Below are 26,160 nucleotides of genomic sequence, written 5' to 3' on the forward strand. Positions count from 1 at the left end.
TAAAACCAAAGCTAGTATCTTTTGCAGTGGAAAAACATGATAAGTTTTCTCAATAAATACAGTAATAAAACAAGGATGTCCTTTCTCCTTGCTATTAGGTTATTTAATTCTAAAAATTCCGACAGTAGCAATAAGACAAGAGAAACAAATTAGAGACATAAAAGTAGTGAAAGGAGACAAAAATATCTTTACTTGCTGATGACATGGATGTGCTTAGAAAATTTCTAAGTAATTAACAAAAACCTAATTGAGACAATTAATATTTTGAGCAAAGTTTCAGGCTACAAAGTAAGCCCACAAAAATCAATAGCATTTCTATATAACAACAAAATCCAGATGTCAATAAGAGAAAGAGAAATCTCATTGAAAATAATCACAAAAACTATATAAAATATTTGGCAGTCAATCTTAGAGTATACTCAATGTTTATGTAGATTCAATTACAAATTGAATATAGTAAATAAATAGATAATTTAATATTAAATAAATAAGAAAGAAAGAAATAGATAATTTAAATGTTGGGAGCAATATCCAGTGCTCATGATCGTATAGTGCCAATATTTTTTAAATATAATACTTCCAAAGTAAACTTGCTGTTTTAGTGTTAAATCAATCAAATTACCAAACGAAGGCAGAAAAAATTCAGAATTTAAAAAAAATTAAATAATTTATTTGGAAGAACAAAAAGTTCTAGAGTAGTGAAGGGAAATAATGAAGGAGTAATAAAATGAGGAGAGAATAGCAGTTGCAGATACCAAAATATGTGGCAATCATTTTTGGTATTGATTAAAAACTAAAAATGAGCAGATTAGACAAGAGAGAATCAGAAATAGACTCCCTGATTTTATATAGAATAGTAATAGCCAACATTTATATATCACATTAAGTTCTTCAAAGTAATTCAATATTTATCTTGTTTGATTCTCATAACAACCTTGGAAGAGTTTAAGTAACTTACTCATGGGCTAGTTAGTGTCAAAGTTAAGATTTGAACCAGTCTTTCTGATTCTAAGTCCAGCACACATCCACTATGCTACCTCCAGAAAAGAGCTGGGTAAAAGGGTGGTGAATTTAGCTTCTCCACTGGAGGATTGATGGTAGGGTATAGTGGAATACTATCCATGGTGCTGGTGGGAAAAGTAAGAAAATTAAAATCATCATTTAACAAGTGAAAGTCTTATGTCTCATACCTGCAGTTGGAAGCAGAATTAACTCACATAGTGTTGGAATCAGTTAGTTTTTGTTGTGCTGAGGGCTCTGGACCATCTCTGAATAACCAGCATAGGCCTGACCTAAAAGGTCCAATTTTCCTTGGTTTAGAGAAAGTCAGTAAGCCAGACCAGTGACATTTGTTTGATCCTGTTGTCCAAAAGACAATATAAGGAAGCTTCCCACTGTTCAGTTGCTCTGGCTCAGAAATATCTAAATTATTAGGCCAGTGTTTTCTATATAGTCAAATCTAGGTTATTAAGGAGTTCAATTCAGTGATCTCTAAGGTCCTTTTCAACTTTTAAAATCAGTGATACTGATTTTCATTATCAATGATACAATAAGTTTAGAACTTAGTGTAAAATTGTTGCATACATATAAACAGATACCTAAATTTTATTTTATTTTTATTTGTTTTTTGTTTTTGGTAAGGCAGTGGGGATTAAATGATTTGTCCAAGGTCTTGAATTTAATATTTTAAGTATCTGAGATTAGATTTGAACTCTGTTCCTCCTGACTCCAAGACTCCAAGACTTCTCTGATTAATCCAGGTAGAAGCAAAAAAGTCAGAGGAAGAGAAATTGGCCCTTTCAGGTTAAGACCCCAGCTTGGTACCGGTTGGCATCAGCCCAGAGTCCTTAGGAGGTCCTGGGCCTTAGTTTCATTTTGGGCCTCCAGTACTTAATACATTATGATCAAGTTTCTTGACCTCTTAGAACTTGTTTCTTCATCTGGAAAACAACAGTAATACTATTTGAAAGCATAATACCCTAGTTTATTTCAAGAAAAGTCTTTTGCAAACCTTAAAAATGTCACAGAAATTGTAAGTGAATACTATTCGTATGACCCTTCTAGATACTGTACTTCATTCTGACATTTCACATGGTCTAATGGAAAAAAATATATCTTGACCAGAGATTCCCAGGCAGTTTCCTGAAGCTATTGAAACTCCATTGTCCTTTGAATTTTCTCTTTATTCCTTCTGACTCGGGAAACATGAGTGTAAAGAGGTAGGGAATAAAATGCTAAAATTTCATTGTATTATCCTCTAGATTAGACAGTCTGTTATTTCATCTCTTCTCTCTAGTTCTGACCAGTAAGAGGGAAGGCCTAAAAAAACTTTTGAAGGCGGCCAAAATGTTTTGTGTGCATGTTAATGGGAAGAAGTGAAAGGATTGCAGACAACCTGGCAGGCAAGTGTATATAAAACTCTTGTTATTTCATGGTGACTAATATTCAGCAAGGAAAATTCAAATCCCAAAGTCTAGCTCCATCCCCAGAATTCTGTCACCTGGATGCAAGTTCTGTTGCATCTTGTGCCAAAAGCTGGGGGTCCATTCATGTGAGCAGATGGAAGCAGAAGGTTTCTTTGCTCCTTGAACTATGGAGCTTTGCCTCTGAAATCGTCTCCAATTTATTCATCTTTGTACATAATTGTTTGAAAGTGGTCTACCTCATCAGACTGAACCTCTTAGAGAGCAGGAACTGTTTTTGCCCTTCTTGGTATGCTCAGCACTTAGTACCTGGCACAAAATAGGTGCTTAATAAATGCTTGTTAACTGACTATACTTGTAAGGTGACCTGAGGGAAGGAACTGTGATTTTCATGTGTTAGTAGTCTTCCTCACATACCTAGGAGCTTACATAGCTGATCCCCAAAATATTTCTCCTTCTGAAGCAGCCACATGGATAAAAAGTTATGCTCGGAATCTGGAAGGCCTGTATTCATATTGTGTCTTTTAAATTTACTAATTGAGTGTCTTTAGACATATGACCTAATTTTCCAGTGCCCTAAGCCAAAGTTTCTTAAACTCTAGTTGGTGACCCCTTATAGCATTGCATTACTGAATTGGGGGTCACACAATTATGATTCATCATCATAGATGTTTGATTTGTATACCTATTTTATGTATCTATTTACATACCTGGAATCGAATCAAAATTTCTCAGGCAAAAATGGATCACAAGTGAGAAAAGTTTAAGAAGTCCTATCCTAGGCAACTTTCTAAAACAGTAAGTAACAGATGCACTGTCAATCCATATTACTAGAGGGAGTTTTCCCACACCCATTATATAACAAGTCTAGACCAAGAAAAAAATGTTTCCTTTCACCCTCCCCCATTTCCAAAAGCAGGGTTCCCCAAGAAACATCTTTCATCTTTTCTCTGACTAGAAATACAGCTATTTCTAGTAAGGGTAATTAGAAAGGAGGTAGAGGTATGATTACCATGTATTGAAGGCCTGTCTCTATACATGTTAATTTCTTAAACTCAGGATTTAGCCTTTAAGACTCAGGAGTGGATGAATCATGTGTAACAATCATTCCTTCTTACTTTCCAAGAACTAGAATAAAAAGCGATGTGAATATTAGCACGGTTTCTATTTAGACCCAATAAATGTACAAGCTGACTTCTACTAGTGGCTTTCCACTAAGATTTTTCCCCCTTCTGGAGCTGGCATGTAAGTTTAGTGTTGCTATAGATTGCAGATGGGACGACACTCATTCACCACGTTGAAGAGTTTGTGTTGATGTTGCTGTTGTGAAAATGCACATATTGGCGTCTCTGCCATCTATAGGACTGTGACTCATTTTTTTTCCTCCTTCCATCTCATGCAACTTTTGCTCACAGCCTGTTGGAGAAAATTGACACATTGGCTCAGGATGTCATGATTGCCAACTCAGAATCTTGGATCATTTTAATCAGTTATGACAGATGTGATTATTTACAAGAAAATAGAAGTCACTATAATTAGACCTTCAGAGGAGTACATTTGGGAGGAAGATGAGAAAGCACAATTTTAAACTGGCAAGAGTTTATTTTTGAGTTTTAACTCTGGCTGGGCAGGTTTTTCCCTTAAGAGGTATACAAGATGGATTGGATTGTCTTGATACCCTAAATCAAATATCAAGTTTTTTAAGGGAAAAAAAGGTGTTTTATTGATTTTTTTAAATTACTATTACTTCTTAATGAGTTCTTCACCTTGTATCTATAAAACTTCCTTTGTAACAAAGGAAGTATAGCTGAGGAAAACAAATCAGAACATTAGTTTTGTCTAACAATAATAATTATTTTAATGATGATAGCTAGCATTTATATAGAGCTTTAAGGTTTACAGAACAAGTCTTATCTCATATCTTCCTTACAACAATCCTAGGAGGTAAGTGCTGTTCTACACATGTGGAAATTGAGGCAAAACAGATGTTTAATGGGACAGTCATACACAACCAAATGCAGTCTCCTTGATTTCTAGGGCAGCTAGATGGCCCAGTAGATAAGAGTGCTGGACCTGGATTCAGGAAGAGTCCTCTTGCCGAATTCAAATCTGGCTTCAGATTATTTATTAGATCTGGGCAAGTCACTTAACTCTACCTTAGTTTCCTTATCTATAAAATAAGCTGGAGGAGGAAATGGCAAGCTTTCTTCAGTGTCGTTGCCAAGAAGAGCCCAAATGGGATCAAGAAGAGTCAGGTACTACTGAACAAACTTCCTGATTCTAAAGTCCAGTGCCCTTTCCAGAGGGGCTTAGTTAGTCTCTGATAATGTAAGCTTCCTACTCCACCCATAATCCACTCCCCCATTCTGCTGGGAGGAAGAGGTATCTGTGGCACTTTCAGCCCTATGAAGTGATTCTTGGTCACTGCATTTGTCAGAGTTAGTTGGTTTTCCTTACATTTCTGTGATTGTATATATTATTCTGGCAATTCTCTTTACTTCAGTCTGCATTTTATTGGATTTTCATGACATATATGCCAGAATTCTGTCCTTCCAGACTGGTATATGCTTTGTTCATTCATTCATTCATACAAGCAATTACTTTGGGCAATATGACGTCTCTACTACATGATCCCAAAGGTCCCTATCTGTATCAAGATATACCCAGATGAAGATGGAGTCAGGGACTTTAGAAAATCTGAGAGACATGTGCACAATATGGTATCATGAGAAAGACATTATATTTGGATTCAGAGAATCTGGGTTCAAATCCTGTCCATGCCATTTTCTGCACCTCTTTCCTCATCTGAAAGATGATGAAATTAAATTAATTTATTTCTGAGGCCCCTTCTATCTCTGTCGTGAGTCCTTAGCTAAGTTGTGGCAATCAGCATAGTGCCAGGCTCATAGTAGGTGGTTAATAAATGTTAATTGATTTGATCCTATTGAATAAGAAGTGATGATATTCCAAATTAGAACATAGCAAAGTGCATAAAAGTAGGAAGGGAGATAATTCAGATTAAAAGCAATCCTTTCCAGCTAGAGTAGTCAGCAAAGGAGTCATGTAGTTAGAGACAGTTGAGCTTTATTTTAAAGATTTAATAAAATCTTAAGGAGTCAGACCAAGGGTGATTGGAGAAGGGAATTTCAAGTGTAGGAAATGGGGTAAGCTAAAGCTTATTCCTTCTAGGAAAATACCATTTATATTCCTGCAGCCTATACTTTGCCCACTCAATCCACTCATGCAAATGGACACCCTCATTCTTCTCTAAATGATTCCTGTCCTCCAGGGTCCAACTCCCGACTCCCACCTCCTCCAGGAAGCCTACCTGTCCCTAAAGTTTTCCATCATCCATTCTTATAGAGCACTGTTCTTGTTTGTCCTTCCTTGGACCCTGGACTTGTCTCAAAGAGGATCAGAACATCAGAGAGGTGATGCCATGATATGCAAGAGAATTGGGATTTGAGAGAGCAAGGACTGTGCAAGGTCTCCAGCCTCTCTAGACCAGCTGAGTCCAGTGGCCAGATACAGATCAGAATAACTCTATAAGAGCACTAACCTAAAGGCAGCACTCTTACGTATGTTGTTTGAGGATATTTCTTGAGCTTTTTAAGTGACTATGATTTTCTTGCTTCCTCATCAAAATTATAAATTCCTGAAAAAACTCTTTCTATGAGGTAATATTTGTAAAATAGTTAGCATAGTGCCTAACACATAGTAGGTGCTATATAAATGCTTATTCCCCTCCTCCCCTTACCATCCTTGTGCTCATCTCTTCTCCATCCTAATCCCTATAACTATTCTAGTGCTTGGTACCTAGTTGGAACCCGGTTGAATGTACTTTTTATAAGAAATAATTACCATGTAATATAGTGGGGAAAGCATTCAACCAGGAATCCAGGAACCTAAATTCAAATCTCAACTTTGGTATTAAGTAGCTTTGTTGACTTTGGGTCTTTAAGGCTCTTTTCATCTCAGTTCATCTGTAAAAACTACAGGGGAATCAGGAAGAGATTTGGACTATATAGATCCTTTGTAACTCCCAACATTCCAGAATCCTAAAACTGTTAAGAGGTTAAGATGAGATAATATATGTAAAAAGATCTCTTGTTTGTGGACTATTCTTATGATGCTTGTATCTTACTAATCACAACACTCAAAAATTTCTACTAGTGAGTTCAGGTGCCCATAATCCCCATATCAACTAGCCCTGGATCTAATGTTGGCTCTCTGTGGCACCCTGCGGGCCCTTCAGAGACCTCTTTTGTAATCAAACAACTTTCAGGAGATCCCTATTATATACTCCATTAATTTAATCTCTTTAACCTGGCATTCAGGAGTATACATATTGACATTTTCTCTTTCCATACAGCTCCCTCAGTCTGGACAGATATTTAGTAATTAGAAATCATATCCCCCTTCATCCTTATTTCATCCCCTTACTCACCAAAAACAATGTTTGATCATACTATGGAAATGTTTGAGCAATGTTCTTTCTATGAAAATACCATGTATGTTCCTGTTTCCTATACTTGGTCCACCTAATCTGCTCATTTAAATGGATATCCCAGTCTTTTCTGAATGATTCCCATTCTCTAGGGTCCAAACCTCTTATAGAAAGGCATCTTGCTGTTCTGTCTAGAGTGTTGGAACTTCTCCCCAGAAAGTCTTAAAGTTCAAATACCTCAAACACCATACTAACTGCATGACCCTAAACAATGTATTTCACTTTTCCAAGCCCAGTTTCCTTCTGTAAAATGAAAGGGATTGGATTCAACGATTTCTAAGGTCCCTTCCAACTAGAATTGTGTATATGGAGTGCTTCCCACATCTGTTGAATTCTTAATCAGCTTCAGAACCATTTACTCCATGTTGCCTTCTCCCTCTACTGTGGTCTGCTGAGTTTCATTACAAACCTGAACCTGCAAAACTACTTTGTGCTTTTCTCATGTCCTTATCCTGTATTATTTTGTATTACAGTTATTTGTACATGTGTCCTTTTCCCTTACAAGATGTAAGCTTCCTGAGGGGGGAGTCACTGGGTCTCATCCAAATTTTGTATCCTATTCTTGGCACTTAAATGCAAGAGCAGGCCCATGAATGTGTATTAAATTAAGCTGAGTTTTCTATTCTCACCCAATCTTCCCACTACAAGGAGGTTCATTCTTAAGAGGTTAAAAATAGCTGCCTTCAGTTAGTAGCCCTCTGAAATAGGGGAAGAGAATAGAGTCAGGACCAGAACGTAAATGGGTATAAATATACCACAGGAATTGCTGTAGGCCTGGGAATCCACAAATCGAAGGCTGTGATTACAGGTGAGTATCTTATCTCCTGTGGCCATCATAGGTGTAGCCCTGAATTTGGAATCAGGAGAAGCCAGAGTTCTCAAGTTCTTTTTGACATTGGTTAACAGTTTAACCACATTTTCCTAATATAACCTGTTCTAAACATCTCAGAGGATTGTTAGAAAGATCAGGTGAAAATTATTCAGAGAAAGCATGTTTGCACACCTTAGAAGCACGCTATAAATGCCAGCGGTTGTTGTCTGTAGCCTTATTTTCCACTTGCCCCAAATCTCAATTATTTAGGGCCAGACAGGACCTGGAGCTGGAGGACTTCTTATTCCCTCTCTTGTGCCCCAGCTTTGCCTCTCCGTCTGTTGTTCTCTGGAGCTGAACTCTGATAGCAGAAGCTTTCCTGGCTTGGGTGTTCTCCATTGTCAAGTAATTCTAATCATTATTGAGCTGGGCATTGAAAGGGATAATTAGCCAATCACGGTGGCTCAAAGGCCTTTGTCGGAGGCCCCAATTGAACAAAGTCTGAATCAGTTCCAGCTCTTTCTCCCAAACTCAAACTAAGATCTGACATTGCAGGAAGGAGACAATGTATATCCACAAAATTCTCCCTTTTTTTCTCTTTAAAAAGATTTGATTTCTTTATTCTTAAATCATATTGAACAAAAAATTTTGCCTCTGGGGGAGTTTCATGGGCAATCCTCTGGTCAGAGTGAGTTGCTTGCCATGACCCAGGACTGGTTGTCACCCAGGGGTGATTGTGCCATAAGATTCGAATGTCACCCTGCCCCCTTAGTCCCTGAGCTTCTCGAATCAGATTAGAACTTGACTTTTCACATGTGGCCTCAGACTGAGACTTGGCACCCACACCCTACCCGGGGAGGAATTTGTTTTTTTGTTTTAGTGCCGAGGACGCTCGCATCCAAACAGGATCTGCGTTGCTTAGGAGTTGATCAGGTCCTGCTGCTTTATTCCCTGCTGAAGTCACAATCCCATGCTTGTCACATCGCAAGTGGTCACTGTAGAAATGATCAGGACCTCCAAAGAGCCAGAATTACAGCTCCATAGGTGAGGGAGGAAGAGAGGGATCGAACACAGGATGAAAAGAGGGACCCCATGGAACCTGGCAGGCAGACCACTCGGGATCCCAAGCCAGGCCTGAGGCCAGTCCCAGGTATTTGCTCTGCTACTTTGATCTCCAGCCAAAAAGATGTCTGGAGTACCTGTTATCTGTCAGACTAGTGTGCTAGGTAGGAGGCTCTGTTTGTTAGGAAGAAAGGAAGAGCACAGTGGAGGAGTTAGCCAGGGGCCGGGGGTTGGGGGCACTGGGGGACCCCTGGATTTGGAACTGTAGGATCTCCACAAAAGAATTGGAATCTGAGTGCTGGAAGAGACCCTAGAGATCTTATTCAATCCCCCTTTTTTTATGGAGATGAAAACTGAGAACCAAGATGTTCACTTTATGGAAAGCCAGCTGGGAGGCATTTCCTGAGGGCCTGTTTTAAGGAGCTTCCCAGGTCTTCCAGTTGGACCCTCGTCTACAGCATGAATTCCTCCCACAGCATCTCTGACTAACCTCTGCTTGAAGAGCTCCAGGGATAGGGGGCTCACTACTTTTCAAGGCAGCCCTTTTGGAGAGCTCTTACTAGTTTAAGGAAGTTTTTCCTTGAATAGAAGAATTTGCCTACCTCTCACTTTTTTCTTCCCTCTGGGGTTAAGTAGAAGAGATAGAATCTTTTTTTTTTTTTTCTCATGAAAAACCAGATTCATCTACTAGTTCCTAGTACAGGAGATGATGCCATATGTGATTTACTTTGCAACCATGTGATGCTAAATAAGTGGAAGCTGGTTTTCACTGATGTTCTTAGATACTTATCTGTTCTAAAGCTCACAAACGGAGTTGGGCTGGCCAGATATTGAAAAGTGAAATGACAGGGAGATAATACGGGAGTGGTTGATGAGGAGCATGTGAATAATTGCCAGAGGAGAGCAGACAGCGAACCCTGTGAATATGTAGCTGGATGAGATTGTGGTGGATTAGAAGAGGAAAGCATCATGCAGAAGGAAAAGAATGAGCTGGGCCTTGAGAGGCAGTGTCATGGTATGGAGAGCACTCTGGACATGCAATCATGGAAGCCCTGGACTCAAATCTGGCCTCTTCTTTGCTGTGTGAATTTAAGAGACCTAGATGAAAAAATCATCCAGCCAGGTCACATCTGGAGTACTGTGTCCAGTAAGAACTGGTCCACATATAGGAGGGACATGGGTTTATTGGGGAGTACCGAGAAGGGACAACCCAAATAGTAAAGGCCAAAGTTTTTTGCCATGTGAAGACTGGTCAAGGAAGTAGACGTGTAGTTTGCATAAGGAAAAAAAATCACAGGGACAGGAATATTGGATATCTTCAAGAAGTGTTTGAAGGGTTGTCATGTAGAAGAGGAAACAGATTTATTCTCTTGGAGTCCAAATTTCAGAAGTAGGAACTCTGGGCAGAAAAGGAAAATTTAGGGTGGGAAGTTGGGCAAAAATGAGAAATGTCCTCAAGTGGAATGAATGAATGGACAGGCTTTTCCTCATTGGAATTCTTCACAAAAAGACTAGAAATAGAGAGGACGGATTGGGATGACCACTGAAATACCTTCCAACTCTGAAAGTCTGTAATTCTCAGGTAGTCTGATCATCATCTGAAGCTGAAATTCCTTTTACTGCATCTCTTGCCAAAGAGTGGTTATACAGCCTGGCAACCTCAGGGGAAGAACTCTAGTAACAAACTTCTAGACCAATGGCTCCCAACCTGTAGGCAATGAATAGGGACCTCTGAATTTGTCACTAAGAATCCATGCCCAGCAATCTATGTTCTCAAACAATGAGTACAAATAAGTGTACTATCATGAGTAGATCTTAGAAATATCTTCACAATAAAAAAGGGTCTTCATCCTCAGAGAAGTAGAAACTGACTTTTCTAAACAAACTGATTGGTTTCCAGTGCAGCTCTTTCCTACTAGAGACTGTTAGAAATGGAAATCAAGCTTATATATATATATATATATATATATATATATATATATATATATATATATTTCTCAGGAGATTGTTGTAATAGTATTCTGCTTTTTGGGAAAATAATCCATGTCTTATATTTATCTAGTGCTTTGGGGTGTGTGTAGTGATGATGATGATGATAATAACTAACATTTATGGTGATACCAATTATGCCAAGGCAGGTACATGGTGCAGTGGATAGAGTGCCAGGCCTGTTGTCAGGAACTCATCTTCTAGAGTTCAAATCTGACCTCAGACACTTAGTAGCTGTGTGACCCTGGACAAGTCACTCAACTCTGTTTGCCTCAGTTTCCTCATCTGTCAAATGAGCTGAAGAAAGAAATGGCAAACACTCTATTATCACTCCCAAAAAATCTCAAATGGTATTACAGAATCAGACATGAGTGAAAAATATTGAACAACTTAACCTCTTCAATAAGGTCTTTACAAACATTATCTCATTTGATCCTTACAACAGTCCTGGAAAGTAGGTAATAAATACCGTTACCTCCATTTTATAGTTGAAGAAATTGAGACAGCCAGAAATGACATACCTAGTAAGTACCTAAGGCTGAATTTGAATTCAGAGCTTCCTGACTCCAGACCTAGCTCTAGCCACTGAGCAACCTCTCTGCCTCCAAAGCTTGAAGAGATAAGTAGTATAGCAATTATTATCTCCTAGTTTTACAAATAGCAAATTTCAAGATTCTAAGAGTAAAGTGATTTGTGATGTCAAAGTCATGGACTTGAATCTAAATCTTCTGATTTCTAAGTCAACTATATATGCATATATTTATAATTTTATATATTTGTAAGATATTTAAATATTATATATATTTAAGATATTTAAATATTATATATATATATATATATATATATATATATATATATCATTGCCTCATGATACAGTGGAAATAACCCTGAACCTGAAATCACAGCACCCAAGTTCAAATTGTGTGTGACATTGGGCAAGTGTACTTAAGCATCCATGCCTTAGCTGATTCTCTGTTAAAAGAAGGCAAAGTTTAACTAAATGACCCCTGAGGACTCTTCCAACTCTCCAGTTGGTATCTTTTGATAGAAAGTAATTTAAAACTGATTATCTTTCCTACCTCTCCACTTTTCCTTTTTTCCTGGTATATGGATTCGAATTTTGACAGTAAAACCCACTAGCTGGGAAAGTCCCTATATTTCTCAGTACCTGGGGAAGGGGGAGATGAATAATCCTTCCCCTATCTGCCTCACAGAGTTGTGAGCAAAGAAAGCACTTTGTAAACTTGAAAGCTCTTTTGGAATGAGTTCTCATTATTATTCCTGGGCCCAGTTCACCCAGCAATGGGGCATCGGGTTACAGATCTCAAGGCTTTCTTTGCAGAGGGAAGACTAGCAATTTTTTTTTTTGCCCTTTTCCTTAATATATGCTAATCAAAGCTGAGAGTCTGCAGAAAATATCTGTTTGCAAAAAGCCCCACTGCTGTTGCCTTGGCTTCCCTCTCTCTCCCATTTCTTCTCACGTCTGCCTCTGGGTGACTATTAATCCAGCAATTGGAGCTTGGGGGGAGGTAGGTATGGGGGAAGGGAGAGGGTAATTCTGGGTCTGTATGCACAGAAAGTGTCAGGATGGAAACAGTTGAAAAACACTTGGCAAAAATAAGGGGTGATCTAATGTTTAATAGTAATAATACATTTTTTAAATTGCCATTATTATTCAAATTTGGGTTTAAAAAAAAAGTTCTGCTCTCAAGACCTCCCTCTCCCAAGTGGTCTGCCATGGCTGATGTATTCTGTTCACCTCCCTGTCTTAGAACCCCCACTGAGAGAGCAGAATGCTCAGCTGGGCTGTCATGTGTTTTGTATGCTGCTGGATGTGTGTGATTGAGCCTACTGAGTCCATAATTTACTGATTTGCTAGGGTCCTGGTAAGCCTCTTTTAGGAGCAAAATACCTCCCCATTAACCCTGTAGACACTGGCAAGTAAATCCATATTTGTAGTCAGTTAAAAAACATGCTTCTTAGCTACTCAAAAATAACAGTGGAATAACAGTCCAAGGACCTGTGTTCAAATTCTGCCTCAGCCGTTTCCCTTCTTCTGTGACCTTGTAAATAATTTTCTTTTTTTTAAACCTTTCTTTATTGTCATCTGTAAAATGAAGGGATTGGATTAAATGGATCTCTAAGGTCCCTACTAGCCCTAAAACTAATGATTAAATGAATATTCATATGGCACTTTTAAGATTTACAAAACTATTTTCTATGTTATCTTATTTGGTCCCTGCAACAATCCCCAAAAGGCAAGTATTACAGACATTGTTCTCAATTATATTGTGTTCAAATTCTGACTTCCCTCATTTTACAGATGAGAATACTGTTCAGAAAGATGGTCATTTGTCCATGACGACATACCTCATATATGTTGGAAATAGGATCTGAGCCCTGTTCCTCCACTGACTCTAAAAATCAAGGCTCTTCCCACTATACCAAATACGACGGGGGGGAGGGGCAATCAACTCTAAAGCATAAATATCACCATCAATCAATCATCAAGCATTTATTAAATGTCTGTAGTGTGCCAGACATTGTCAAGATAAAATAAACATTCCCTAATCTGACGGGGCTTACATGTTGTACCATGTACATTTATTTTACATATCTATGGATATGAACATTTATATAAAATGAATGTAAGATAAATCGTAGTCGTTTAAGAAGGAGGACCACCCTGACAATTGGGGAGAATTGGGAAAGGCTCCTAAGAGAAGTTAGTATCTTGAAAGAAGAGAGAGATTCTGTGAGACAGAGGTAAAGATAGAGTATATTTTAATATAGGGAATGGGAAGTTCAAAGATAACCAGGCAGAATTATCATCCCATCCATTCCTAACTCTGAATGATTGTCACCCAAAGGGCTTAAGTTTGGCATTGAACAAATTAGGGAGGGAAGTTGGGAATGAAAGGAGCTGGCAGAGAAGTAATTAATATACTGTTTTCTAATTAATAGGAAAAGACTTTACCAAACGCTGTGAGTGAGGAAAACACTTCAGGTAAGAAAATTGTTAACTTTTTTCATTTAAAATAAAAAAGTTGTTCATCTCTCTAGATAGAAAGGAAGCCAAAGAAATTCCTGTTGTTATGGAATAGGTTTAGAGGGGGCTGTCTCAGGTTATCCTATCCCAAATTTCACTTTTTCTATCTTCCCAAACTTCCTAATTCATATTCTTATTTCTCATCCACAGCATGATTACCCAAAAGCCTCCTCCCTCCAGCCTTTTACCCAAAAGAGTTCTCAGTCCATTCATGTCTCTCACAGAGACACCATCTCCTTCTCAATAAATCCTAGCACGTTTCTCATAGTGTGCAGAGAATAATGAGTTTGGATGGCAGTTTGAAATAAATAAATGAGAGCCCCAACTGTAAGAAACTATCCATCATGTGCACCCATGAAAGGGAACCTTGGATAAATTTGCAAAGGTCTTAAAATTTTAAAGGGAGATTCTGAATTCTGAAAAGGGGGTGGGATTGACTCTGCTGGGACCTATGAAGGCCTGTTTGCTTTCCCTCCTGCTGATATCACTGCTCCTTATTGCTGCCTGGCTCTGCAGCCCTGGGCTCTGGCTTTCCTGGCTGAGGCCTTGAAAACTGGGGGGCTCAGGGGATAGGGTGGGGGGTAGCTTGGCCAGTTGTGTGATTGGCAAAAAGCCTTGGGGAAAGTGGACTCCTGGAAAGGTTATTGCCCAGCCTTTTGCTAGCATTTAGCTATCTTTCATAAATGCTACTTTGAGGTTATTCCCCTGTTTGGATCGCAAGGTATGGCTTCTATTCCAAAGGTGCTGTGGCAGTCCATCATATTGGACTGCACAGTCATTTTTGTTGTCATTTTCCTGGACTGGGGGTATTGAAGGACTTGTGAAGTGGTTGTTCTTCCCTTACCACCATCCTCTCCCTCCTTCCTAACTTCAGTTTCTGGTGCCTTGACTACAATGCTAGAAATCTGGCATTCTCCAAACTTGAGGAAGGGGTATGTTGGAAGATATTAGGGAAGGGAGCAGGAAGCCAACAAAAGATAATGCATTACTGTTACCCTTCCTCCCCCAAAAAAGTGAAGGGTTTGCAACTTAGCTAACAGTGTCCTGGGGAGACAGTTCTGGGACTGGACAAATCTGAAGTATAATAGATAGATGTTACAAATTGAATTGCAATTGTTTTCAGTCCCGATTTTAGTAGAGGACTTGTGGTGTCATAGAATCTCAGGGATCATAGAAATAATTGTATCCTGGTCGGTTGGTTGTAGTCCTTCGTTCTTGAAGAGGACTATGTTAGAGTCCAATTAGAGTGTGTCCGACTGGGATTGATCAGACCAGTGCGAGCTCGGAGTAACCTTCCACAGGTTGGACACAAATAGTCTCCGTGAACATTTGGGGTGGTGGACTGTAACTTTGTGCATCTTGGGTTTCTTCTGACTTAATTCATTTCTGCTTTGCTCATAGAGCACAGCATCTTCTCTGATGAGGGCATGCCATGCTGGGCACTCCTGTGCCAGGGTCTCATGTCGTACAATCTAAAGTTCTTAAGAGAACTGCATCCTACACTAAGAGCTGAAGGAACTTTAGAGAACACAGTCTAATCTCTCACTTTACAGATGAGAAAACAGAGACCTTGACAGCTCAAGCCATTTATTTGCCCAAGGCCACATAGCAGTGCTCTTTCTCTGTATCCTTCGACCAGGGCCAGGAGAGGAAATCTTTAAAAATATTGTTTTCCTCTGGGAAATGTCATGAACTATTCTCTTAGGTTAAGGGTAATAGGCTGCTTTTAGCATCGTTTCTTTGCCAGGGCTTTGAAGGGATATTATAGGTAAATTCCAACACAGCCTTGTAAAGGCAGGCCCTGCATTTCCCCAACCTTGGGAAGAGTTCTGGCTCACCCTTCTAGGGGTCCGGGAGTGTCCTGGGCAGGCCAAATCAGCCCGGCCCTGAGCCCCGCTCTGAGGCAGGCCCGGCCCTTGTTTTCCTGGTGGCTGGAAGCCTGCCAGCCTGAGCCTCTCACAGCAGCATCAGATTAAAAGCTCCTTGCTGCATTCTGACCCAACCAAAGTATTCATTGTGAATCATCCCTCCCCCCCTCAACCTCCCTCGTAGTAAAGGGAGAGAAGGGAGATAGCAGAGAAACCGAGGCCCAGGAGTTACACCTTGTGTAGTGGGGGGACTTGGAGTTTCAGTGTTGGGGTGTAAAAGGGCCCACCAGCATCCTCCATGGGGAGAGTAGTAATAGGGGCTTGCTTAAGGTTGCTCTTCCCATAAAAACTCCACTTTCTGGATTGAGCTCCAGTACTTGCTTTGGGGATTCAGATGCTGAATTTTCCTCTTACCAGCAGACTTAACTCTCTAATTTACTGACCAAGAACTCCTGTGACCCCACAAATTAGAGTATTGTTAAGTCACTCTTGCTTTGTTTCATAGATTTAGATTTAGAGCTAGAAGAGAAGCCGTATAGTTTAACCTCCTGATTTCATAGGATACTAAAGACCCAAGAAATTAAGGGACATGTCTAGGGTCACACCCTAGCCAGTAGGGGGTAAGGAAAGGATTTGAACTCGGGTCTCCTGAATCAAGGACAACTAGCTGGTACAGTGGATACAGTGCCAAGTCTGGAGTTAAGAAGACTTGACTTCCAATTTACTAGCTGTTACCCTTCACCCTGTTTGCCTCAGTTTGCTCATCTGTAAAATGAGCTGAAGAAGTAAATGGCAAACCACTCCAGTATCTTTGCCAAGAAAACCCCAAATGGAGTCACAAAGAGTTGGACACAATTGAACCACTCCTGAATCAAAACCAGCATTTTTTTCTCTTAGAGAATGCCTTAAGATTTAGAAAATGTATGAAAGACTTTTCAATACTATCTTAACTTCATTATGATAAGAGGAAACTGTCTTTGTCATCCTTATTTATCTCTGCTTTACATGTACAGAAGAATGTAAGGCAAAGAAAACTAATGCAACATGATCTGGTATAAAAGTCCTGGCTTTGGACTCGTTAGAACCTCATTACATTATTTGTACATTATTTATGTACAAATTGTCTCCCCAAATAGAGTGTAAACACTTTGAGAGCAGACACTCACTCTGTCTCCAAACCCTTGCAGTGGTAAACACTTATTAAATGGTGCTGATTGCTGACTGATTGATTCCCAACACCTTTCATGGTGCCTTGTAGAAAATAGCCATATTGAAAATATTTGATGAATGGATGAAGGATATTATTGTCCCCACTGGAATTAAAGTTTGGAAACCTAGGTTTGAATTATATCTTTTACACCAACTAACTGAATGATCATGGCCAACTTACTTCAGCTCTGGCGTCTAACTGTGATTTCTTGCAGCACCCAAATTTTAGACTGCCTCCATCTTCAGGTGGACTTCAGACCACATGACTATTTCCTGTGTGGCCCCACCTGTGCTTTTTTCATCTACTCCATGTTGTTTTTCATATTTATCCAGCTGAAACTTCTTGGTTTAGTGATCAGTGGGCACAAGGGTGGTAGATAACACCCGATTTCCTTTTTTTTGCTGATATCTGCAGACTGAGAAGGTTTGGGAAAAATCTGCTTTGCTGACTGCCATGGTAGGTACAACCAAGATATCAGCTTAGAACATTTCTTCTTCCTTTATGTAACTAATTTATTGAGTGAACTTGGACAGTAGAATGAAGGAATCCCAGAACCTCACAGTTTGGGTATGTTGTATAGGGTGTATTACTAAAAGGAAGTTAACAAATATCCAGAATAGGAACTAGTGATTGAAGAAAGCCAGCATTACTTTATTAAGAATAATTCTTAGACTAATCTTTTTTCTCTTTTTGATAGGGTTGTGTAAGACTTCTATAAATATAGTTTGCCTTGACTTTAAGCATTAGATAGAGGTTCCTCTGCTGTTCCTTTTTAAAATACTAGTTTTTTATTTTCATAATACATGCAAAGATGGTTTTCAACATTCACCCTTACCAAACCTTGTGTTCCAAATTTTTCTCCCTCCCTTCTCCCACCTCTTCCCCTAGATAATAAGTAATCCAATAAAAATTAAACATGTGCAGTTCTTCTATACATATTTCCACATTTATCATGCTGCACAGGAAAAATCTCTGCTGTTTTTGTGGACAAAATAGAGAGATGTAGGCTAGATCAGAGCTTCTTAAATTTTTTCTACTTGTGACCTCTTTTCATCTGAGAAATTTTTACATGACCCTGGGTATACAGGCAGAATAAATAGATATATCAATCAGATATTTACCGATAATCATAATTTTGTGATCCCCATATTTAATTACAAGACCCCATCCAGGATCACAGATCACAGTTTAAGAAACTGGGGGATAGATAAGCATATAGATTCATAACTAGTTAAATGACTGGATCCAAAGTATAGTTTATTAATCAATATTTTGGGAAAGATGTGACTAAGGTGCAGTGTCCCCAAAGGAGAGGCTGCTGACAAGGGCTTTAAGATGATGTCACTTGCCTTGCCAGAAAACAAACAGAATATGCTATTTAAGAATTGACTGAGGGGCAGCCAGGTGGAGCAGTGGATAGAGCACTAGCCCTGAAGTCAGTAGGATCTGAGTTCAAATTTGGTCTCAAGCATTTAACATTTCCTAGCTGTGTGACCCTGGGCAAATCACTTAATGCCAGCTGCCTCTGGGAGAGGGAGAGGGAGAAGGAGAATTGATTGAAGGAATTGGAGATATGTAACCTGGAGAAGAGAGGATTCAGGAAAGTGCGGGCTTATGAAGGAATGTCCTGTGGAACTGATTTGTTTGATGAAGACCCAAAAGAAAGAATATGAGGGAAAGCTTCCTAACAATAGAACTGTCTTTAAGTGAAAATAAGCAGCTTCAGGTGATCAAGGGACCCATCTCATTACAATGACCACTTGTCAAGGGTGTTGTAAGGGATTCCTAGCAAAGTTTGGGGGGTCCTGTCCAACTTTGAGGTTCTGTCAAAATCTTATTCAGTTTCCTAGGTGGAATCCAGCCTCTCTTCCTCCAGTGATTCAATTCCTGATAAGAATGCAAAACTAGTTTTGTGAAAATACTGCATTGTGATCCACAATCATTTCTGATGATCCTCTTTGTGGATGCAGTAGCTTTCTCCATCATGTCTACCGGAATCACCTCATAAAATAAGTTTTTGTATGTGTTGGAGGGAAAGTGCTTATCTTGAGGCTTGAGGATAGGGAAGTAGGGCAAGGAGGACTTCCTGGAGATGACAATTAAATTGGAAATAAGGAGGACTTTTCAGTCAGAGGAAAGAACATTCCAAAGAATAACTGGGGACATTCTCCCTGTAAAATCATATCTCTAAAACAAGAAGGTACCTCATAGACAATTTTGTCCTCTTCTGCAGATGAGGAAGCAGGGAGCTTGTCTCTGGTTGCACAAGTGGTAAACCTCCAAAATAAGATTTGAACCCCACTCTGGAAACTCCAAAGACTGTGTGCCTTCCATACCAGTTTTCCAGTTGTTGGTTGTCTAACTGGTTCCCCATTCCTGTGTACTTTTGAGTTAACACTTGGTCAAAATCAGCATGGAATAGTGGGGGGAGAGCAAAGTAAAGCCAGACCTGGATTTGAAGTTGGGAGATCTCTGATTTACTGTTCTACAATAGTTCACTTAATTTCAGGGAGATGGACTTAAAACCTTTTTGTCTGAGTTGACTGGCTAAATCAATTCTAGTCCCAGCTCTTGAACAAGCTAATTTTGTTTTCTTTGGTAAATAGTAGCCTCAACCTTCTTGGGCCTCTCCCTATCTGCAAAACAGATTCAAAAATATTCTCAAAGATTGCTTCCTCTGGAACATTCTTATTTTTCAGATCATCTCTGACTCTTCATGACCCCATTTGGGATTTTCTTGGCAAAGATGCCAAAGTGGTTTATCATTTGCTTTTCCATCTCATTTTACAGATGAGGAATCTGAGGTCAGTAGGGTGAAGTGACTGACTCAGAGTCACTCACTCATTCAGTAATGGCTGAGGTCAGGTTCGAAGTAGGGAGACTCCAGGTCCAGTGCTCTGGGCACTGTGGCGACACTTAGCCATCCTGTAGCATCTATCGCTCTTTTGAATCTTTGTGTGATTTCATCTGTATGGGAACTGCATCCTACAAATTGACTGATTGCACCCTGTCTGTAATTTATAGTCTAAGTGGGTTTAATAATCAGCTACTGAGTGTCAAAGGCAGTTCCTGGATCCAGGTCTTTCTAAAGTCAATACTCTATCCATTCCACTACATAGATTCTCATGTAATTGCCATATGGTACAAATAATATTTATTATTTTATATTTGTTGAAATTGTGAAAACTCCTTGGGGATAGTCTCATATTTCTTTAACTCTTCCATTTTCCAGTCTATCATATTTCCGGGCACATTTGTATATGGGGAGGTTGGAGGTTATTATCTATGATTGACCTAGAGATTTCCCAGTTTGGAAAAATCTCTTTGAAGGTTATAGATGTTTAATTTATGGTCTGAGAAAATTGCCGGGACAACTGATATTGAGTGGTTTATCATTGGCCACACAGCTAATATGTCAAGAACTTAAATCCTTGTCTTTCTGGTTCCAAAATACCCCACTCTTTATGTATTATTATATACACTGTGCTGTCTCTCATATCAAGAGCACATTAAGTAACAAACATTTGAATGAATGAATGAATGAATGAATGGAATAGAGATTTGATTCAATCTCCAACTAACTGATGTTCAGATATGGACTTGGGTGGGGGAAAGAACCAAAGATCTTTATGGTGCTTGAGATGTTGTTTAGTTCATATAACCTCTTTGTGAGCCAGATCCCCTATGTCATTATTATTGCCGGTTTGCAAATAGGAGAAACTGAGGCAAAAAACTTGGATTTGACATCTGTCATGTCCCACAAGGCAGATATTCTGCTTCTCCTCAGATTTCAGTGATTTTTAGTATTACCTTTCATTTTCTCCGTTTTCACCTCAATTATTCCCCCAGGGCCAGAAGGAGTTAATAAGCAACCCCAAGTGCATAACTTACTACCAGAGAAGGAATTTAGGCTCAGAGGAGAATGGAGCCTTTTATTCTCCATGTGTGACTGGGAGGGTGGCTGTACCTTTTCTCGGGTAATGCTGCCCAGGGGACCACAAAGGAACATTTGAATCTCATGGCATTGGGCCCCCTTTTCTTCACTGGGGGGAAAATAGACCATTATTCTTGACGTGCCCAGTGCCTAGTAGCCCCTGATTGTCAACTTCAGCAGAAAAGGAGGCCCCCCAGTTTCCAGAAGGATTTCCTAGTGGCAGTTCTGAAATATATTAGCATATTTTGCATTAAAAAAGAACCTAGAAAATGAATTAAATGAATGGCTGTGGTGCTTCAGAAAGAGTCCTCCTGAATGGCCAGTAATTGTCCGGGTTTTGAAATTCCCAGTTAATGCCTGAAATTTATGAAGCACTACAGCAGCCGGCCTTAATCAGGAGACATTGTAATAGCGTGTGCATATTTTAAGGACCATGATATCCTGTTACAGTCTGAGCAATACCTGGAGACTTGCTTAAGAGAACCCTGTCCTAGTTTTTGTAGCAAAGCTTGCAGTTCATTTTCTGCCCCCTGTACGTGATTCCGGCTGAGATTTTTTTTCCGTCTTACTTTCAAAACCCTCTTTCATAAGAGGAAGAGGGTGGGAGGGCTGAGGGAGGGGCTCCCGAACAATCAATTAAGGCCCAGTGTAAGACAGGAGTCAAAATACAATGTACATCCAGCCTGCTTTCAACAGCTCTTCAGTTAAAGTATACAGGGAGCTGAGATCAGATCCTTGATGGAGGCTCAGTTGATAATGGAGTTGGAACCTGGAGGTTCTTCAAGGAGGCAGTGTCCAGACCTGCTTGGAGGGAGTAGGCTCTGCCATCGGGGTGAGTGTCTCTACAGTGCTGGCAGCCAAGGCCCAGGGCAGCATCAGGGGGGGCAGGGGTATTTGAGGTTGGTGTTTGGCAGGCAGGACTGAGCCCATGCCTTAGAGTAAGCTGCCTGCACAGACCAAGGAGATGCTTTGTTTGAGCTGTTGGCCTTAAAGAAAAAAGGGGGACAAATGGGCATCGAAAACCTGATAAAACTGGCTCACAACCACAGCTGGGGGTTCCAGGTGGGATTTTAAGATTTTCTGATTTCTTGCTAGGATTTCTTCCAAAATGAAAGCAGGAGCCTTCTCACAGTTTCATTCAAAAAACGTCCTGTCCACCCTCCCCGTTCTCCAGTTAACATGATCTGAGTCTGCACGGATATAAATAAAAATGATAGAACTGCTAAATAAAGCTAGATCCCCTGGGTGAGCCCTGATGGAACTGAAAGTACCCATGAGACAGCAGGAGTGATTGACAGAAGTAGCTGGTACTTCCTTCCCTCCCCCACCTGCTGTCTCCTGTGACCCATCGCTTGCAATGGTTCTATCTCAACCCTGGAACTACAGGGGGGATGATCTTAAGCAGGGCACAGGAAATGTTGTCAAATGCAGGTACAAGGAGCCCCCCTTCTCAGACCACCTTTAGATTTAACTTGGTGAAACTCTAGTCGTCCATGGTATGAATGGCTCAATATGTCACTCTTTAGGAGAGATGGGAAAGTAGAGGGAAGCTGAGCCCACTGTCACTCAAAAATGAGGACCTAAGAGGGCTCTGAATTATTGTGAATCAGAGGGATATCTCCCACCAAGCTGGGGGTAGAAAAATTGGACAATCATTAGATATTATGGAATTGTTGTTCGATATCGACAAAGAAAAAACAGGCAGGAAAATGAGAGGGTATCAAGGTATCTCTGTTTTGAAAGCTTTTTCCTGATTTTCTTCTACCATCCCCAAATTACCTTATATTTTTAATGTTATTTTTGTATTTATTCCATATTGTTTCCCCCATTAAAATGTAAAATTTTTAAGGGCAGGTCCCATTTCATTTGTCTCTGTATCCCTAGCACCTAGCATGGTTACTGGCTTAATGCTTGTTGACTGATTAGAAAACCTACCTGTGACTTTTGATTGAGAGTGAGTAGATCTGGATTGTAAAGGGATTATCCGAAACTTTTAGAAGGGAAACAAACTGGAAACCAAATGGGGAGAGAATACAAAATGATCTAAATGGTCTTTAAAACATTAAAATAACACACTTGGAAAGCATTAAAAACAAAAACAAGAAGAGAATGGGAAAGAGTTTTCAGGGTGTGGGTAGCTTCTACAGAAGCCAAAGGAATGGGCTCTTCAAAACAGGCCACCCAAGTCAAAGAAACTGAGTTAGGTGCTGAATACCCAGAACAAAGGAAAAACTGGTTTGGGACTTTAGTGAGCAGGCTCTAGGGACATGGGCTGAGTCACTGTCTCAGGTGGCAGCAAGGCTCGACTCAGAACACAAAGGCCCCTAGGAAGCTGACAGAGAATACTCACTCTGGGCCTGAATTTAAAAGAAAGGAATAAACAGTCGTTGCAGTGTTTGGGGCTAGAGCTGGAGCTGGAGCCAGTGACTGGAAAAGAGGGTTTTTGTTTTTTTTTTAACTTGTGTCTAATTGAGTGCCAGAAGATCATTTATCAGGATCTTCACCTGGCTATGGGCAACCTGTAGCCTGAGATGCCCCTGAATTGTTGGGTAAAGATGACATTGTGTTGCATGACTATGCTTTGTGGATGGGTTGTGCCTTCATGAACTGGGTGAGGGAGAAGGGCCACTCAGAAAGGAAAAAAGGAAGAGACCAGGAATCCCAGAGGCAAGGAGAAATTACCCTTCCCCCACCTGCTTTATTCTTGTCCTTAGGAGTGATTCTCCAGACCATCTAGGAAACCTGCTGTTTCTGAAGACAACCTATTTCATCACAAATGTCAGCCCTGTCTTTGTAGAGATGCCATGGAATAGTGGGTAGGGCAAGTAGCCTTGGAGTTAGTCAGGAAGAACTGAGTTTGAATGTGACTGATAATACTCATTACCATTAGGATAAAGTCTAGAACTGAGATTTCACTGGTACAGGGATTTTCCAGATGAGAAAAACTACCAAGCCAAGTCTGAGTCATATGTTCTATAGAGCTCTGAAAAGTTGTTATCCTAGCTAGCACTTCACCAATATTGTCTCATCTGATCTTCACAACAATGTTGAGTGCTTTTATTACTCCCATTTTACAGGTGAGGAAACTGAGGCAGGAAGAGGTTAAAGTCACTTGTCTAGGACCAGAAAGCTAGGTTTGAATTGTCTTCCTGACTTAAAGTCCAGTGCTCTAACTATTGAACCACCTAGCTACCTCACAAATGACTTGCCCAAAGTCACAAAGCTAGCATGTGTACTACAAAGGCTTTTCCTGGCTTTGAGGCTCCATCCACTATACCATACTACCTCTCACAGGTCCTAGGATTCTTGGACAAATCACTTAATGACTTGATACTTCAGTTTTCTCATCTGTAAAATGGAGATAATAACAGGAGCACTAGTACCTGCTCTCTAGGGTTGTCAAGAGGATGAAATGAAATGATAAGTGATCTGTATATTTTAAATGACTCTTTATAACTTTTATTGTTGTCTTTGTTATCTCCCTTCTTTTCCTTTTTTCTGTGGACTGATATGGGAATAAAAAGAGATCATATAAAGGATCAAGGCTATACAGATACAGAATTAGGAGGCAATTAAGCCTGGCGCCCCTTGAGTAGGATTCCCCCAGGGTGATAGCGGGAGAACCTTGTGATATATATTTTATTTATGTATTTATAGATCTACAACCTACTTAGGATAGTGACTTTCCAAAAGAAGGAAGGAAAGAAAGAGAAGTTCATTAAAATATTGATTGACCAGTAGTTATATCCCAGACTTTTAGAACTGGAAGAGATCTTAGAAGTTATCTGATTCAAGGCCGGACACATTTAGTTTAGATCTAGAGCCAGGTCCCAAATTGAAAAGCTAGTTAGTCCCCCCCCCGGCCCCCCGCTAAAGAAAGAGAAACAAGACAGTGAATGACAACAAACTATTGGTCCCCAACTTTGGTCACTAGAAAAGGGTGACCTGAGTGATCCTGATTCTCTGAGTGATTGATTCTCTGGAAAAGCTGAGAAAGGGAGCTAAACCCATCTGGATAGTGTATGGCACTCCCTTTGCCTTCTACGGGGTGAAGAGGAAACCTTGCTTGCCGATGGTGTTTGAACCCAGGACACCTGATTTCAAGAGCAGAGTCAAAGGTCCTGGTTCCAAATCCTTTCCTTTCTGTGTGGTGTTGGGCATCTCTAAGCCTTAACATCCTATTTATAAAATTAGGGATTGTGCCAGATGGCTGTGACAGGTATAGAGCATTTTGCATTGCTAAATTTTCATTTGGCATTTAAACATCTTCAATAACCCCTTCCTACATTTCCAATTTTCTTACACTTTACTCTCCCCTGAGAATCTTGATCCAGCCATACTGACTTCCTTGCTGCTGCTGCTGTTCAGTCATGTCTGACTCTTCATGGCCCCATTTGGGATTTTCTTGATAAAGATACTAGCGTAGTTTGCTTTTTCCTTCTCCAGATTATTTTTATGGATGAGAAAACTGAGGCAAACAGAGATAAGTTACTTGTCCAGGATCACATAGTGTCTGAGACTGACTCACATCTTCCTGAGCCTAGCACTCTATCCACTGCATCATCTTGCATATCCTTCTTAACCTTTTTCAAATACAACTCTTCTCTCATGCCTTTGTCCATGCTTGTGGTACATTCCCTTCCTCCTCATCTCTACTTCTTAAAATCACTCACTACTTCCTTGAAGACTCAATTCAAATACCACCTGTTTTAAGAGGTCTTAAAAAGCATCTCCAAAGATGGTCTAAGGACAGTCAGCCAAACTTGGAACCAGAACTTAGTCTCCCAACTCTTCTTTAAGAGGCTCTGTCTTTTTTGAGCATATGACTTGACCTTTCAAAGTTTACATTCCACTTCTTCAGGGTGGATAAAAATAATGAGGATGATCATAGAACAACAAAGCAAAGTGTGCAAAATGATCAGAGAAATACAATTTGAAAATAAGGAAGGGGTTATAGAATCATAAGGGATCCCAGGACGATTCATCAGGAGGAAGGGATCAGAGGAGGATTCATCAGAAGGAAGAAGTGAATTTTGCATCAGGTTTTAAGAGATGAGATGACCAAGGATGTGCTAAGGGGAGAGAGGAAAAACATTCAGTTAAAAGCAATCAATGCTAATTTCACACTGGCATGTACAAGACACTGTTCTGGATCCTGAGGGAATTAGAAGGACAAAGACATGGAGAGATCTATGAGTGAGTGTCTCCTGAATGCCCTTATAGTTAGCAAGGACCTTGGTCATCACAGAGTACAACCCCACCATCTTGCAAATGAGGAAACTGGGACCCACGAGAATTTGTAGAGTG

At 40.0% G+C, this 26,160-nt stretch overlaps 1 long non-coding RNA gene across 2 annotated transcripts in view; it reads left to right on the forward strand.

Annotated features, from left to right (window-relative positions):
* Nucleotides 1-26,160, forward strand: part of LOC116420688 — a 112,429-nt gene that overhangs the window by 42,677 nt on the left and 43,592 nt on the right. The window contains exon 2 of one of the 2 annotated variants that reach the window (XR_004231088.1): nucleotides 13,757-13,799. This is a non-coding gene — a long non-coding RNA (uncharacterized LOC116420688). Of the gene's footprint in view, nucleotides 1-11,656; nucleotides 13,800-26,160 lie in introns of those variants that run through there. The other variant, XR_004231087.1, reaches the window with a different exon arrangement.

The sequence above is a fragment of the Sarcophilus harrisii genome, chromosome 1, assembly GCF_902635505.1.
Source record: "Sarcophilus harrisii chromosome 1, mSarHar1.11, whole genome shotgun sequence".
Taxonomy (NCBI): Eukaryota; Metazoa; Chordata; class Mammalia; order Dasyuromorphia; family Dasyuridae; genus Sarcophilus; species Sarcophilus harrisii.